Raw genomic sequence first — 19,750 nt, forward strand, 5'->3', positions numbered from 1 at the left:
TTGGTCTAAAAAACCACCTGGTCTCCGATTACCTCACCAAAATTTGCTCCGATCATCTTTTTTTCCTATAGTTTCATTGATAGGTGAATGTTAGTGTGCTGAGTAAAAACCTGTGGTGGTTATTCCTCGAATATAATCTAAAATCCTTCAAAATTAGTGGTGGTGTTCAGGTGATGTATTGTCGAATCTCTCAAGAAACGTCTGGTGAGTTCTAACAACTGGGAAGGTGGTTTGGACTGATGCTTTGACCATATATGGCTCTTGTGATAGAGAATCATCACCTTCTGTTGCCTTGACTTGAATCAAACCAGATTCTTTTAGGAACATTATTCTTTGTGACCAGTTCATGTCTTCATCCGAAATTGCTACAATTTGCAGATTCGAAGAATTATGAGATGAATTAGGAGATGAATTAGGAGATGATGGTTGATGGGTTTTGTTCATCTGGAGATTTACATCTTTTGGGACTGATCTGATGGCCTGGAAAGCTGTATCGACGGCAGTGAGGCCATTCCGGCGGAACAGTAGAGTATGTAATGGCTATTTTTTATGTAACGGCTAGAGAGAGTTTATGTTGTGCTTTAGACTTGAATACAACGGGAGAAAAAATGCAATTCATTAAACGTCAACTTGACAAAATGAATACAAAATGGTTACAACAAGTACAAATGTTTATTTGTGCATGCTTTAAGTTATTTGAAGCAATTTAAATTTTTGGAGTGAAAAGAGAAGAAGAAACCCCATAAGCATACAACTTAAGCAGAATAATCATTTTTAGTAAAATCAAGAGATTTTTTCCCTTCATGAGCTTTTCCAAAAATGTTTTTCATGTAATCAGCAAACAAGACTTGTTTGTAGTGAGAAACTCCATCACTTTCCACAAGTTGAGGCAACGGACCTATCTTCTTACATGGCTTTGGTGTAGCAAACAATGGTACTGAAACTCTTGATTCTGAACTTGTTGTACGAATCCTATGTTCCGCACTTTTGTATCTCCTATTTCTTAAGATCTAAATCCAAAATCCAAAAACAAAATGTTAGGAGAAAAAAAAGTTTAATATTTATAAATATTAGGCTCCGTTTCCTTTGATTATGTAAAAATCTATTCTATATTTCATAAGAGTACCTTATATACTGACTATGTAAAACTATCTAGCAACCTTAAAGATATAACTACAAATAGTCGTTTATGAAAGTGATTTTGCGTTCTAAATAAGAAAGGTAGGTTACTGACTACAACAAGTTCAAATACATTAATAGTGTAAAACTTTCTTAAACTTTTAGTGTATAAACTTACATACGCTTGACTCTGTAAATTTATTCTAATACTATATGGTTACCTAAAATGATAACTATAGGTAGGTAATTGTCTATAAAATGAAATCAATAACCTAGGAATCAATAATGGGGATCATATTGGTGGAAATATAGGCCGATATGTCTCCATCTTATGTTTCAATGATGGGTAAGGCGGTCAAGCTACCTGCGCCTGAGTTGAGAGAAGCCTTATGAGTTACTGAAACAACGACAGGAGTGCCCTTTTTCTATAAATAGAGGGAGAAAAAAGGGGGTTTTCACCCCTTTATAATACGAAGACTGATTATCTACTACAACAAATCAAATATAATATATAAATATAATAGTGTAAAATTAAATTCTTTATGTTGTCAGTATAAAAAAGTGAACTTGCATGGTATCTCCAACGTTGATAACTAAAGCACCAGGAATGGGAGGAATCTCTATCCACTCATCTTCCACACCTTTTTCCAGTTTAACATATAGACCACCAATGCTATCTTGTAGTAAAATAGTTAGGGTTCCCATGTTCGAATGGAGTCCGACGCCTACTGTTAGCTCTGGATTAGGACAACTTGGGTAAAATTTCATGTTTACCATTTTGAGCCCTATTAGTGATTCAAATTTTGCTTCATCTAGTGTTACTCCAATATTATCAAATAATATCTCCAATAGTACCCTCACCATTTTTGTTGATGACTTCAAGTATTCAAGAGCCACATTCCTAACATGTGAAAAAAATTGAGTTTTATACTTAATTCTTATGTTTGATAACTAGCAAAAAATATTGTCCCAAAATTATTTATACATAATATAGAAAATACTATTGGAATGGGGTGATTGGGGGTGAAGAGGAGATAATTAACGTGGAACACAAACTTATGATGCTTGTTTTCCTATTCCCACAAGGTAAGTCATATTCCCGAGTTCTAAATAACTTATTTTTCTAGAGAACATGTGTCACGACCCGAATTCTAGTGTGATGGCACTCATCTCGACCCACCGAGATAAGTCAGCCTAATACTCAATGAAAAGTAAATGTGGAAGTAATTGAGAAAAAAATGGTTTAACTCAGTCAAAAATAAATACATAATCTCAAAATCCCTCAAAACTAGTTGTCACGTATACAAGCCACTAATAAATTACCGAAGTACAAAAGAAAATACAGTCAAAATGTCTTTGTCTCTAGAGTAGGACTAAAACATAATAAAAGAGTAAGAGGTATCCGCTAGATGGATGTAACAGCTACCTCAACACTCGGAATGATAGCCTCGGGTAGTAGAAAATAGTAGGAGATCAAGCAGGTCCGGGCTCACAACCTACACAAGTGTGGAAGCAAGGGGTGAGTACCAAACAACACGGTACTCAGCAAGTGGATAACTAAAACTAAGCAAAGCTTAATAGATACAAGTACTCCTGTCCTCCCAACCGAACCTCCGTAACTACAACCTACATAAAATCAGCCCAACTCTACACTTGTAATTTAACAATAGTAATACGGTCCACAATTACTCATCAATAGTCTCGTCAATGAATCATACCAAATCAAGTTTAGCACACACGGAGCAATATAGGGGTAAACACAAATTCACAAATATTAGAAAGGTGCAATGCAATGCAATGAAATGATGCATGTATGTCCTATCGGTACACATCCGCTGAATCACAGTCCGAAACCCATGGGGGATATTTCTGTCCATGTAACCTGCCACGGAGCTTGTGGCCCATCCTCTCAATATATATGTCCTGCCACAGAGTGTGTGGCCCGACCCCTTTGTTTCATAATACTTGCCATGGAGCGTGTGGCCCGACCGCTTTTGTTTCATATCATTTTCAGTCTTAACACAGTATGTCAGAACCAATGCAATCAATTCATGTTCATATAATTCACGATAATAATATGACAACAATAATATTTTTTCCTATCTCACATCAACATAGTCATTTCACATGTCCAAAATAAATCCACAATCACAATATATCAATTCTACCAATACATGTCATTAGATCACCATATTATACCCCTCATCTCTATTTTTAAGGCCAATCATATAGTCAATAACCCAGTCCAATTCTCATTACTCCCTAATATATATGACACGGAAATACAAGCATCTATAAGCTTAAACTGAGGTTTAAAAATTCACTAGCCTTAATTAATCAAGCAATTACTCCGGTACTTGAGCCTTCCCTTTTCGTTGGGCCTCCAAATAAGTATAATCTAATCAAAGAAATAACCACAATACGATTTTTGAGACTAATAATACCCATATTACTATATGTTTAGCCTAGACCCAAAAACTCACACAAATCTATACTTTATTCCCTAAATCTCAAGCCTAGGGTTAAGATCCAATTTCTCCAAATACATAAAATCTAATGGTGTTCATATAATATAATACACCAAATATTTAATTAGCTATACAAATATGTCAAAACTTAAATTATAATGTGATAACCAAAAACAAGTAAAAAAAAATATGAAGCCCATATTACCATTAGTCGTGCGTTACTGCACAAAATAAAGGGGTTGCCAAATTGATCCAATGCCTATCATGCAATGTATAGGGATTTAGTATTTAAATTTTTGTATTAGCAGTATGCAATTATTACTCATCATTGCAAAATTGTTACATTCTTCATTCTTTACCCCACAAATTCAACATAAACAGAAACCATTTTTTTTTGCACCTTAACATTAGTTTACCTCATAGAAAATCACACTAATCTATATTCAACCTATCTATACTATTAATGTAACCAAGAAAAATTGACGTAAAAGTATCACCTGACTTCTATTTGTCACGGCGCCGACGCGTTAGTCCTACTGACCTAATTTCTTCCCCTCTTCTTCTCGTTACATCTGATGGCATTAAGCCATCAGATTATATATATATATATATATATATATATATATATATATATATATATATATATATATATTATTTTCCAAACTAAATATGTATTAAAAATGACAACCCTACTTACCTATTTTGTTAAATATAAGAAAAGTGCTATAGGATTTTAATTAAATTAATCATTTAGCCCATTAATTAAATTAATTATTTAAAAACACCTCTCAACTAATTAACCGTAGTTACTGAAAAGTCCAAATTTATAATTTAATTTTTTTTCCAGAGAGAGTATTTTATGGAAGAGAGATGACTCATTCTCAAAATGACCAAACGGGTTATTACATTATCCACTACTAAAAATCATGTTCGTCCCCGAACATAAAGTAAAGGAATATACCTGGAGATTCAAAAAGATGGGGATATCTGGCACGCACATCAGCTTCTGTCTCCCAAGTCACCTCTCCGACTGAATGGTGCTTCCATTGTACCTTCATTGAAGCTATCTCCTTGGTTCTAAGCTTACGAACATGCCTATCTAGAATGGCTATAGGCTCCTCCTCAAATGTCAAGTCTGGACCTAACTCCACTGAATCGAGTGATAACACATGAGACTCATCCGGAATATACTTCCAAAGCATAGAAACATGAAACACGTTATGCACAGTCGATAAGTTTGGTGGTAAGGCCAATCTATAAGCCACCTCTCCAACTTGCGCCAAAATCTCAAATGGGCCAATAAATCGAGGGTTGAGCTTGCCCTTCCTCCCGAACTGCATCACGCCCTTCATGGGCGACACTCGAAGCCAAACGTGATCGCCCACCATGAACTTCAATGGTCGAACTCTCCGATCTGCATAACTCTTCTGCCTACTCTGGGCTATCAAGAGTCTACCCTGAATTATACAAACTTGCTCTATAGATCTCTAAGCAAGTCTGTGTCTAAGGAGTCCATCTTAGCTAAATCAAACCAGCCAATAGGAGATCAACACCACCTACCATACAGAGCCTCAAATGGAGCCATCTGAATACTGGAGTGATAACTGTTATTGTAGGCAAACTCCGCTAGGGGAAAGTGTTGATCACACCTAGCACCAAAATTAATAACACAAGCTCAGAGCATGTCCTATAACACTTGGATCGTCCGCTCGGACTGGCCATCGGTCTGTGGGTGAAAAGAAGTACTCATATCAAGTCGAGTACCCAAACCATGCTATAATGCCTGCCAAAAGTGCGAAGTAAATACTGAACCTCGATCCGAAACAATGGATACTAGGACACCATGAAGCCAAACGATATGGCTAATATACAACTGGGCTAGCTTATCTACTGTGTACCTCACCTTAATCGGAATTAAATGGGAAGACTTTGTCAGTCTGTCAACAACCACCCACATAGAATCATAACCACCCACGGTGGGAGGTAAACCCACAACGAAGTCCATGGTGATCATTTCCCACTTCCAAGTGGGAATAGGCATCCTCTGACTCACATCACCAGGCCGCTGGTGCTCACACTTTACCTGCTGGCAAGTCAAACACTTAGACACGAACTCTATGATGTCCTTCTTCATCCCACACCACCAATAGTGCTGGCACAGATCATGATACATCTTGGCTTCTCCCAAATGGATGGAATACCTTGAACAATGAGACTCTTCCAGAATAAGTCTAGTTAGGTCACCCACCTTAGGCACACAAATTCTGCTGCCAATACTCAATACGCCTTCCAAATCAAGTACCGCCTCCTTAGCTTCACCTCTTAATACCTTGCTCGAATGATACATAACTTCTCATCCTTAAACTACCTCTCCCAAATCTGCTCAACCAAGGAAGAACGTGCCTCCACAAAGGCAAGAATACCACCATCCTCTGAAATCTGTAACCGGACAAGGCTATTAGCCAGCCTCTGAACATCTCTAGCCAATGGTCGCTCCTCAACTCGGATCGCGGCAAGACTCCCCATACTAGAGGACTTCCTACTTAAGGCATCCGCCACCACATTGGCTTTTCCTAGGTGATACAAGATAGTCATGTCGTAGTCCTTCAGCAACTCAAGCTATCTACGTTGCCCTAAGTTCAGATCCCTCTGACTGAATATATACTGAAGACTCTTATGATTGGTGAAGACCTCGCAATGCACACCGTATAGGTAATGACGCCATAACTTAAGCATGAAAACCACAGCTGCTAACTCCAAATCATAAGTAGGATAGTTTTGCTCATGGGCTTTCAACTATCTCGAGGCATAGGAAACCACTTTCCCCTTTTGCATCAACACTCCGCCTAAACCAACACCGAAAGCATCACAGTATATAGCAAATCCCACACCTTCCTTGAGTAGCGTCAAAACAGGAGTCAAAGTCAATAAAGTCTTGAGCTTTTGAAAACTCGCTTCACACTCGTCGGACCAATGAAAATTCATGGACTTCTGAGTCAATCTAGTCAATGGAGCTTCAATAGTGGAGAAGCCCTGCACGAACCATCTATAATAACCGGCTAACCCCACAAAACTACGAATCTCGGTAGGAGAAGTAGGCCTTGTCCAACCTCTAATTGCCTCAATCTTAGCTGGGTCCACTCTAATCCTCTCTTTGGACACCACGTGTCCTAAGAATGTCACAGAATCAAGCCAAAATTCATACTTGGATAACTTTGCATACAACTTTTCTTCCCTCAACTTCTGGAGTACCAACCTCAAATGGCGAACATGATCTGTCTCAGTCTTGGAATACACCAAGATGTCATCAATGAATACTATCACAAAAGAATCTAAGTATGGGCGAAACACTCCGTTCATCAACTCCATGAATGCTGCGGGGGCGTTGGTCAACCTAAATGACATCACCAAAAACTCGTAGTGACCATAACGAGTCCGAAAAGCTATCTTAGGGATATTTGAAGCCTTAATCTTCAACTGATGATAACCGGACCTCAAGTCTATTTTGGAAAACAATGCCGCTCCTTGTAGTTGATCAAATAAATCCTTAATACGGGGAAGAGGATACTTATTTTTAACATTTACCTTGTTCAACTGCCTATAATCGATACACATCCTCATAGTCCCATCTTTCTTCTTTACAAACAGAACCGGTGCACCCCAAGGAGACACACTAAGGAGAATAAACCCCTTACTCAACAAGTCTTGCAATTGATCCTTCAACTCCTTCAATTCAACTGGAGCCATGCGATATGGGGGAATAGAAATGGGTTTAGTGCCAGGCTCTAAGTCAATAGAAAAATCAATATTCCTATTCAGAGGAACACCAAGAAGATCAGTAGGGAATACATCAGAAAACTCCTTAACTACTGGGACAGTCTCTATAGGAGGTGACTCAATACTGGTATCCCGAATAAAGGCCAAATAAAACATACACCTTCTATCAATCAACCTCTGAGCATGAATATATGAGATAACCTTACTGGGATAGGAACCACTAGTACCCTTCCACTTAATCTTCGGGGCACTAGGTATCGCTAACGTAACAGTTTTTGCATAATAATTGAGAATAGCATGATGGGGAGAAAGCTAATCCATACCCAATATCACATCAAAATCTACATTCCCTAGAATAATCATATATACCCAAGTATCATACCCGGCTAAGGAAACAAGACAGGATCGATATACTCGGTCCACCACTAAGGGTTTACCTACAAGTATAGAAACATGAATAGGCACGGACATACGATCACATGTCAAATCAAAGTCAGATGCAAAATAGGCAGACACATAGAAAAATATAGACCCTGGATCAAATAACACAGATGCAGGTCGATGGCAGACTGGGACAATAATTGTGATAACTGCGTCGGAAGCCTCAGCCTCGGGTCTTCCTAGAAAAGAATAACACTAAGCTCCCCTACCACCTTTGACCTGCCCAACACCTCTACCTCCTCCCTGAGGGAATATAGCACCACCAGCACCCCTACCAGGAGTGCAACCACCTCTACTAGTCTGGGCTCTACCTCGACCTCTAACCGGCGACGCTGGTCCTCTAACTGAAACTGAAGAACTAGGCTGGGTTCCTCCTTGACCCTGAGATGTACACTGCCATAAAAGATGATCCAGATCACCACAAGTATAACATACTCTCCCGTGCGAAAACCTCTGTGATGAACATGCAGAACTTTTATAACTACCCCATCTCACCGGCCTTTGCTGTGACCCCTGATAACTCTGACCTGTACTGTAGGACCTACGAGGTGCCTGACCATCCTCAGAAGCCAACATAGATGCAAGAACTGGTCCTCTACGCTGGAAGGAACTACCTCCTCTATAGGACCCTCTACCTCCAGATGAGGTACCCGAAAACTGACCAGAAGCACGGGCCCTCTTGGGGTCCCCAAACTCCTCTCTCTCCATCAACTCAGCCTCCCTGGCGGCACCCATGATGGACTGGAAGGAAGCATCCTCACGGGCGAGTCAAAAAACTGCGGTACAAATGGTATAGTTCAGTCCTCGCATAAATCTGCGAATCCGCTCTGTCTCATCAGGAAGGACAGCTATGGTATGTTTAGATAACTGGTAGAAACGAGTCTCATATTCAGCAACTGTAAGTCCCTCCTACCTCAAATTCTCAAACTGTAATCGGCTCTCTTCCTTCACACTCCAGAGGATGAAATGGTAAAAAAAAGCACTAGCAAACTCATCCCAAGTCATCTGGGGTGACCCAACTAGCTTGGAACTCGTATACACTCTCCACCACTCTCTGGCTAGTCCTCGCAACTGTAGTGTAGTATAACAAACTCCGTGAGTCTCAGCTAACCCTACTGCCTCTAACAACTCTCGGCACATGGTCAAGAACTCATGTGCATCCTCAGTCTTCCCACCCTGAAACTATGGGGGGTCTATTTTTTGAAATCTCTCATATCGGCATTGCTCATCGTCAGTCAACAGGACTACAGGTGCACCTTGAGTTCCACTTACCTGTACTCCACCCTCATTAGCTCTAAGGCCAGTAGGTAGCTAGCCCACTGGATCCTGAACAACTAGAATTTGATACTGCCTTGGGGTATGAGCTCCTACTCTAGTCTGAGAACCCTCAGGTGTACTATTCACCCTCATACTCTGATTAAATCCTTCGAGCGCATCCAATACTCGCATCAAGGTGGCCTGAAGTAGTGGTGCAGTAGCAGACTCTAGATGGACCTGTTCCTCTCTAGCATCAATCTGTGGATCAAGAGGAATCTCTCTAGCACGACCTCTAGCTGGTGCCGCTTCTCAGGCACGACCTCTGCCTACCGTCACACCCCGACCATGGCCTCTAGCTCGGCCTCTATCTCTAGCCGTAGTTCTAGTCCTGGCCATCTATCAGAAAGGACATGCGAAAATTTAGTACCAACACAACACGCACGATACAAAGGGAAAGAACAAAGGGAAAATTTCCTAAAAGTCCTCACAGCCTCTTGAAGATAAGTACAGACGTCTCCGTACCGATCCTCAAGACTCTACTTAGACTCAGCTTATATACACGTGAAACCTATGAACCTGAGCTCTGATACCATTTTGTCATGATCCGAATTCAGGTGTGATGGCACTCATCTCAACCCACCAAGATAAGTCAGCCTAATACTCAACGAAAAGTAAATGCGGAAGTAATTGAGAAAAAAAAAGGTTTAACTCTGTCAAAAATAAATAAATAATCTCAAAATCCCTCAAGACTGGTTGTCACGTATACAAGCCATTAATAATTTACCGAAGTACGAAAAAAATACAGTCACAATGTCTTTGTCTCTAGAGTAGGACTAAAACATAATAAAAGAGTAAGAGGTGTCCGCTAGATGGATGTAACAACTACCTCAACACTCAGAATGATAGCCTTGGATGTAGTAGAAAATAGTAGGAGATCAAGCAGGTCCGGACTCACAACCTACACAAGTGTGGAAGCAAGGGGTGGGTACCAAACAACACGGTACTCAGCAAGTGGATAACTAAAACTAAGCAAAGCTTAATAGATACAAGTACTCCTGTCCTCCCTACCGAACCTCCTTAACTACAACCTACATAAAATCAGCCCAACTCTACACTTGTACATTAACAATAGTAATACGGTCCACAATTACTCATTAATAGTCTCGTCAATGAATCATACCAAATCAAGTTCAGCACACACAGAGCAATATAGGGGTAAACATAAATTCACAAATATCAAAAAGGTGCAATACAATGCAATGAAATGATGCATGTCTGTCCTATCGATACACATCCGCTGAATCACAGTCCGGAACCCATGGGGGATATTTTTTTCCATGTAACCTGCCACAGAGAGTGTGGCCCATCCCCTCAATATATATATCCTTCCACGGAGCGTGTGGCCCAACCCCTTTGTTTCATAATACCTGCCATAGAGCGTGTGGCCCGACCCCTTTTCTTTTATATCATTTTTAGTCTCAACACAGTATGTCAGAACCAATGCAATCAATTCATGTTCATATAATTCACAATAATAATATGACAACAACAATAATTTTTCCTATCTCACATCAACATAGTCATTTCATATGTCCAAAATAAATCCACAATCACAACATATCAATTCTACCAATACATGTCATTAGATCACCATATTATACCCCTCATCTCCATTTTTAAGGCCAATCATATAGTCAATAACCCAGTCCAATTCTCATTACTCCCTAATATATATGACACGGAAATACAAGCATCTATAAGCTTAAACTAAGGTTTAGAAATTCACTTGCCTTAATTAATTAAGCAATTACTGTGGTACTTGAGACTTCCCTTTTCGTTGGGCCTCCAAATAAGTATAATCTAATCAAATAAATAACCACAATAATATTTTTGAGACTAATAATACCCATATTACTATATGTTTAGCCTAGACCCAAAAACTCACCCAAATCTATACTTTATTCCCTAAATCTCAAGCCTAGGGTTAAGTTCCAATTTCTCCAAATACATAAAATCTAATGGTGTTCATATAATATAATACACCAAATATTTAATTAGCTATACAAATATGTCAAAACTTAAATTATAATGTGATAACCAAAAACAAGTAAAAAAAAAATGAAGCCCATATTACCTTAGTCGTGCGTTACTGCACAAAATAAAGGGGTTGCCAAATTGACCCAATGCCTATCATGCAATGTACAGGGATTTAGTATTTAAATTTTTGTATTAGCAGTATGCAATTATTACTCATCATTGCAAAATTGTTACATTCTTCATTCTTTACCCCACAAATTCAACATAAACAGAGACCATATTTTTTTTGCACTTTAACATTAGTTTACCTCATAGACAATCACACTAATCTATATTCAACCTATCTAAACTATTAATGTAACCAAGTAAAATTGACGTAAAAGTATCACCTGACTTCTATTTGTCACAGCGCCGACGAGTAAGTCCTACTGACCTAATTTCTTCCCCTCTTCTTCTCGTTACATCTGATGGCATTAAGTCATCAGATTATATATATATATTTTTTTTCCAAACTAGTTATGTATTAAAAATGACAACCCTACATACCTATTTTGTTAAATATAAGAAAAGTGGTATAGGATTTTAATTAAATTAATCATTTAGCCCATCAATTAAATTAATTATTTAAAAACACCTCTCAACTAATTAACCGTAGTTACCGAAAAGTCCAAATTTATAATTTAATTTTTTTTTCCGGAGAGAGTATTTTATGAAAGAGAGATGACTCATTCTCAAAATGATCAAACGGGTCATTACAACATGACCAACCAAATATGAGATTTTCCCACCTTTATACGAAACATACTCTAAGTCACTTAAAAGATAATAGTAAATAATCATTCATAAAAAATAAAAGTAATAACATATTATTACCTGCTACAATAAGGTAAAATACAAAAAAAAAGTATACCGATAAAGTTGAGGAATTGACATGTACATGACGATATGCATCCTCTATTAGATAGAATTTAATTTATTTGCACTATTATTGTAGAAAAATACTATACCATAAAAAAATATGATTAGTAAGTGATCAAAGAGGAAGTGAAGAAGGGTTCCTACTTTGTAATGACCCGCTCGTTCATTTCGAGTACGAGTCCTCCTTCTTTCATAAAAGATCTATTTTGTATATTTAAATTAGGAATTTTGGACTATTCGACAACTTCAGTTAATTAATTGTTGGGTGATTTTAAATAATTAATTTAATTGATGGACTAAAGTGTTAATTTATTTAATACTTATAACACTTTTCTTATATTTAATAAAATAGGTTAGTAGGATTTGTCACTTTTAGTACCTAATTATTTATTTAGAAAAGAAAAGAGAGGCAGAAACTTACCTGGCGACGATGACACGAGAGCACGGTGTATTCAGGTAAGAGCTTCAAACTTTTAATCCTTTGAAGGTGTATTAGTTTGTTGGGTTCATGAGTTAAGTGGTGCACTATTTCATTTGGCATGTGGGTTACTGAAAGTTGTGGGAAAATGAGGGGGTGGACATGGATGTCAAGACAGCAGGCTAGGTGGACTATTAATCCACTAAACATCGATATATTATAATATATTTCAATATAATTTAAAACCTATCTTAAACCAAAAAAAAAACTACTAGAAAGTTGTCATCACTTCTAGAGAATCAAAGATAATAAGTCTAATTTGCCAATTAATATATTTAAATATAACAAAAATGGGAAGATATACCTTCTTTTCTCAACTTTGACATACGTAGAGGTAGTAGTTTGGTTATGGCTAGTAATTTGAGGTCTAATATTATAGTGTAATGATGCGGTGTGGATTGGAGAAGATAAATTAAATTTATAAATTGAAGATTAGAATAAGGCATGCACTCTGTTTTCGTGATTGACATCACTAGTTCGAAATTAGTTGATTGATTTTGGAATATCTTTCTTTAGTGGTTACTACATTATGGCTCAAGTTTTGATATATTATTAGTTTTATTGTATTATATAAACACCATTAGATTTACATTATTTGGAGGAATCAAAACTTAACCCTAGTATTGAAATTCAAAAAAAAAAAGAGAGTTGGCATGTCAAGTGGCACCAAGATTAGAAACTTGAGTATAAATTTGGGTAAGTTTTTGGGTCTAGTCTAGACATATAGTGATATGAATGTTCTCAATTTTGAAAATCTTATTGTGATTATTTATTGGACTAGATTACGTTGATTTGGAGGCCCAACAAAAAGGGAAGGCTTAAGTCCCGGAGTGATTGCTTGATTAATTAAGGCAAGTGAATTTTTAAACCTCAGTTTAAGCTTGTAGATGCTTGTATTTCCGTGTTATATGTACTGTGGAGTAATGAGAATTAGAATGGGTTATTGACTGTATGATTGGCCTTAAAAATGGAGATGAGGGGTATAAAATGGTGATCTAATGACATGTATTGGTGGAATTGATATGTTGTGATTATGAGTTTATTTTGGACATGTGAAATTACTATGTTGATGTGAGATAGGAAAAATTATTGTTGTTGTCATGTTATTATTGTGAATAATATGAACATGAATTGATTGCATTGGTTCTGACATACTGTGCTGAGACTGAAAATGATATAAAATAAAGGAGTTGGGCCACACGCTCCGTGGCAGGTATTATGAAACAAAGGAGTCGGGCTACACGCTCTGTGGCAGGTGACATGGATAGAAATGTCTCCTATGAGTTTCGTACTATAATTCAGTAGATGTGTACTTATAGGACAGACATGCATTATTTCATTGCATTGCATCGCATTTTGTTGATATTTGTGAATTCGTGTTTACCACTTATTGTGTTGTATACGTTGAACTTGACTTGATATGATTCACTTAATGAGACTACTGATGAGTATTCGTGGGCTATATTATTATTATTGTGTAGAGTTGGGCTGGTTTTATGCAGGTTGTAGTTAAGAAGGTTCGGTTGGGATGACAGGAGTACTTGTATCTATTAAATTTTGCTTAGTTTTAGTTATCCACTTATTGAGTACCATGTTCTTTGGTACTCACCCCTTGCTTCTACACTTGTGTAGGTTGTGAGCCCGGACATGCTTGATCTCCTAGTGTTTCCTACTACTTTTGAGGCTATCATCTCGAGTGTTGAGGTAGCTGTTACATCCATCTAGCGGACACCTCTTACTCTTTTAATATGTTTTAGTCCTATTCTAGAGACAAAGATATTGTGACTGTATCTTTTTTTCGTATTTCATTAATGTATTAGTGGCTTGTACACATGACAACCAATCTTGGGAGAGTTTGAGTTTATTTTACATGTTTTTCGTTAAGTTAAATTTTGATTTATTTCCTTTTCTTCCGCATCTACTTTCCATTTGGGATTAGGCTGACTTGTCTCGGTGGGTTTAGATGAGTGCCATCATACCCATGTTTGGTTCGTGAAATACTTGCATTAAGGAGGCCATTGTGCATGTGACTCATCATCATTAGTATACATCATACTAACATAATCTTTCCATTCAAAAGCCATTTCCTTTTTTAGGTACAAAGCTAGTCCCATATTTTACCAAAGGACTTGGGCTCACTTCTTTTAGATAAACAGATTTTTTCATAGGTGGTTGATCAAAGAAGTTATGGGCTGCAGCTTTAATAGATTCCAATAATTCAAAAGTCACAACATGATTTACTACTTGAAAGAGTCCAAGTGTCTCAGCAGCCATTGTAATAGCTCCCACTACTTGATCATGCTCAGGTCCATGATGCCTTTTGGTCGTCAAATTTGAGACTTTGCACCAATGTGAGTGTTTTGTTGTTAGGAAGAATGTATTACAAACCTTTCGTGATGGCCATTAACAACCGAGATGTAATATCAATTCATTGTCACAACTCGATATACACGAGTTTGGGTTAGGGTTTGTGGGTATTACTTCATTTACAAGTTGATAATTTATGTTATTTTCAGGCTTGGCTCGATAGAGTTAGAAAAAAGGCAAGTGCCTTAGGCCTCCAAATTTGAGAGGCCTCAATTCCTTTTTAGCAATAATAGGTTATAGCTTTTTTAAAAAAAACAATATCAAGACTATTTATAAAAATGATATATATTTCTTGGTGTTGGTGTATATGTATTTTATTAGTAAAACAAAATATTAAGTGCATATTTTAGTGAATATAAATTGATAAGAATGTGGTCAATTATTGTTGGTGTAACTTATGTAACAGCTAACTCATGCTCTACCTCATTATGCTTTGTAGCATATATAATTTCCAAGGCATAAAATCCTTCATTCATTTACCTAAATTATTATCCATTTTATTCCTATTCAAGACAAGGAAAATTTCCTCACTTATAAATAGTGGGGGTCTTTCTTTGTGAAGGATGGAAGAAAGATGAGAAGTGTAGATAATATTATAGTGTGTAGTAGTGAAAGAGAGAGTTGAGACAAGAAAATATTCTAAGTCTTCAATTATATTCACTTTACAAAAGAGAGTAATTATATGTTGATGGAAGGTGTTCTTTTTGTGGAGTGTCGGACTCTTCAACTAATGTAGAATTGCTTGATTTGTAAAACTTTGTTGGGCTATTGTATCCTAGAGGGGATAAGTAAAGAGTATTACTGCTGGATCAGTATAGATTATGCCGCAGTGAGCTTGAATCTCCTTAAAAGAGAGTGAGATATCTGCGCTTCAGCCTGGAAATATTGTTATTCATTTTGTTTATTTTATTTTCATCTGTAATATAATGTAATTGTGGTATATTACACCAATACATTTTTGTATCTAAGAGGCCCATATGTGCTATTACCTTCTATTTCCGCAACATATGAGATAACCTTTGAGTTAGATTTCTTAAGCTTACACACCGGGTTGGTTTTTGGGGTATGTGCCATCATGACCTCAATTTTTGGATCGTGACAACTTTATTTTGGTTATTTCCACGATCATTTAGATCTTTCACTTGAAGACTCACATTTAGTTGTATACGAATAAATATGTTTGAAGGATTCAACATTATCTGACTCAATTACCATATTAACATGAATTTCAGAATTGTCATATTTGGGACCTAAAAACCTACGAGTCTTTCTATTTGTTTCATATACATTGAGTATACAATCCACAATTTTGGTACAATGTTTACTTTTTTGGATAAAGGAACTTGTACCTTTGCCAAGCAGCCCCCACACTTTGAAATATTTTAAGTTTAGTCTTCTTCCTTTCCACAGTTCATATAGAATTGATTGAGTTTTGTTGTGGAAACCCTATTGAGTTTTCAGTTAGCCTTAAAAATAGCTTCCTCCCAAAAACTCTATAGTAAACCGGAACTTATTAATAAAGAATTCATCATCTCCACTAATGTTTGTTTTTTCCTTTCCTCAATTCCATTTTATTGTGGTATGTAGGGGTAGTAGTTTGATGAATAATTCCATATTTACAGAGGGAGACAAGTAAATCTATAACACAATGCGCTCACCTTGGCCTCCGATCACGACCACAGCTGGCTCGAATAAACGCCGATAGCTAGTATTCGTACCCACATCACAAAAATAAATACAGAGTGTAGTATGAGTACCAAAACAACATGCATCCAGTAGGCATCATAGGCTGACTGAGCAAGATAAACAAAAGTAAACTGAAATGCAAGTCAAAGATCACAACCAAAGACAGGGCAAGAATTAAATTTAGGTATGTACACGAGCGTACAAACAAACAAAGAGAAAAAATCTAACTAAATCCATCGGGCTCCCATAAACCCGATGGGTATGTTGGTGCAAAAGTAAAGAGTAACTATCTGTAGTGACTCCCATAAGCCGACAGATATAAGAATAGCTGAAGGAAAATGAATGGAGCTAAAAGGATTTTAATAATATCGCCATCTCTCGGACTTGAACTGGACCATTCCCAACTCTAATACCTTAATCCAAAGATGAGAGTAGATAAAGACATTGAACCAAATATTCATCAGGGAATCAGGATATGAATTACGTGTAAGATGGACCACGCACTTCGATACGGTAACTGTAGCTAATGAGTCGACACGAGTAAGCTTGAACACTGATTTTGATTGGGTAACTATAGCCAAGGGTCAAACACGAGTAAGCTAGACCATGGACTTCAACCGAGTAACTATAGCTAAGGAGCCTAATTAGCTGTAAGTTAGATCACGTACTTCAACTGGATCACTGTAGATACGGAGCCAAACACAAGCAAGCTTGATACAAACTTTAACCTGGTAATTATAGCTAAGGAAGTGAACCGAATTCGAATCAGCGACCAACCATGCGTCACAAGGAGTACCCCAAAACTGAGTTTTATCAGCACACTACTCCATCCCAAACCAAATATAACCCGAATCATTGAGAAGACTCCCAAGAATCAAGAACCAAGCGATACAGGACCGATAGGAGAATAGGGCATTGTGGAGGTAAGGTCACAAGCTGTGTTACCTCCTAACTAAAGCTAAGACTATCAGATTAAAGTTGGCTATATCAATCTACAGGGAGCTAACTATTCGAAACTATGTTGGACAAGTTCTAAGGCCCAACGGCACCAAGATCGCACAAGTCTAAGGCAATCACTAGTCTAAGCCTAGACTAAGGCCCAACATGCTTCCAAACATATAACTACATGCACGACATTCACCACAAGGAATGGATGATCAACATTAATAGGAGTCATACTTACACAGTTCAACAATTTCCCAAAAATAACACCTAGGGCATGGAAACTAGGAATCTAGCATGCTTGACATCCAAACCCCTCCAAACTGATACAATTGCAATATACAATTGACTAATCATGCTTAGTCTAATGAGGGGGAAATCGTAGCCTAACTGTAGGCCGACTGCGCGTGCTCTAACTCATGAAATTAGAGCTTTTTCCTTTTCGAGCGGCCTTCAATTATTGCCACACTATCACCAATATAATCACAACGTTAATACAGTCGTTATGACATTAAAATTATCGAATTTGGAGATGGGCCAATTTCGAAGTCTAAAACTAGAAAATATGGGACCCACATTCTAAATTCTAGAATTGACCCCAAAAACTAGTCCAAAGTAGCACCCCAAGATCACAAATCAATTTGGTAAATAGTACGAGTTGGGAAACGACACGAAATGGGCATGCAATAAAAATACCACAATCAAGCTAAAAGAGCATCTATGGCATCTTTAAAAAGTAGAAAAATTCTTTAAAACGAAACCCCATGACCCAAGTCAAGTACACTACAATGTTCCTTGCATAAAAACTCAAAAGTTAACTTCAAGAATTACTAAAAATGGAGTTAGGATGATCACGTTACAAATCTCTAAGAACTTACTAAAAGAACACTCTGAAAATGGGACATGTAGCAGCTAAGACATCGAATTTACCTCCAACAAAGCTTCTAATGTACTCCCTGAGTCCCTTATGCGTTACCCTTGAAATCCTCCTGAAGTTCAACCTTTGAATAGCCAAAATTGATAAAGGAACAAGAGAGAATTTTAGTTCTAAAATATAGAAGATGGCTGATTCTCATTTCTAGTCTTAATTTAAAAGACCAATTAATTGCTCTTCGCGATCATGGGGACATGTGTTGCGATCACAACCAGTTCCCAAAAACACCATCGCGATCGCGAGGGTCAGGTCTCACGATCATGAAGACCAACTAGGTCAAACCCAATCAGCTCTTCATCGCGATTGCGATGTCTCCTTTGCGAATGTGATGAGGAAAGCCACCTGCACCAGCAACTACTGAAACAGCTGATTCTCACTAAGTTCGAATACTCCAACGGTGTGCTTGGAATTCATTTGGAATCCCATGCATGCAAATGAGATACGCTACCCCACTAAATTCGACATTCCTGACTCAATGGAATATTCAAAATTCCCATATGAGATGATTTGAATAAAAAGTGGGTCCCACACCTAGTGATTTTGAGCCTATTTTCACAATAGACCTCAGGATTTGATCCGAAGCCTCGGTTAGTGAACGAAGGGTCGTTCTTGACCAAACTTGACATTCTAGAGCAAACTACAATGTCTGAATTTTTATCTGAACGCATTTTCCAAAAATGTTGACCAAAGCTAACTATAGACCAAATTTCAAAGGCAAAGGCGCCAAATTGTCCTTAACTCATACTGAATGCCTCGGTACTCATGTTGACCATACTACTATCCTAATTTGGCCATTCCAGAGCTGATGGAATCATCATATTTTTGTTCTGAGGTCATTTTCCTAAAGTTATGACCAAAGTTAACTTTTCAAGTTATAAAAGCTCCAAAATAGGGAAACAGGACTTAAACCCAGACGAATGACCAGGTGCCCGAAAAGTATGTGCCAGTAAGTCATAAATGACTTGGATCACTACAGGAGCGCTCTAAACGACATAATTAATTCTTAAATTCAAAAATAACTTGGAGGGTCATTACAATTTTATAGGCCCTATATTTGAAAGGGTCATCACATCCTAACCCATTTAACTCGCTAGCCCTTTAGGGTAGGGTTGGATTTGTCCAGCCTATTTTGACAACTCTATTCATTACTCACACCAATCTAATATTACTGTTTAAAAAAGAAATGAAAAATACTTTTGCAGATTTAAGGTTAATAAATTTTAGCTCAATTGCCAATAAAATTATATCTAGAATCTTACATAAAAAGTTAACATTTAGATCACTTACCAATTAAAGAGTTCCTTCTATATGCACAAAACATTATGC

The 19,750-nt window shown here is 37.5% G+C and overlaps 1 pseudogene; it reads right to left on the reverse strand.

Moving 5' to 3' along the window:
* Positions 1-755: 755 nt before the first annotated feature.
* The window catches only part of LOC129903707 (scopoletin 8-hydroxylase-like), a 72,331-nt pseudogene continuing 53,336 nt past the window's right edge, over positions 756-19,750 (reverse strand).

The sequence above is a fragment of the Solanum dulcamara genome, chromosome 9 (assembly GCF_947179165.1).
Source record: "Solanum dulcamara chromosome 9, daSolDulc1.2, whole genome shotgun sequence".
Taxonomy (NCBI): Eukaryota; Viridiplantae; Streptophyta; class Magnoliopsida; order Solanales; family Solanaceae; genus Solanum; species Solanum dulcamara.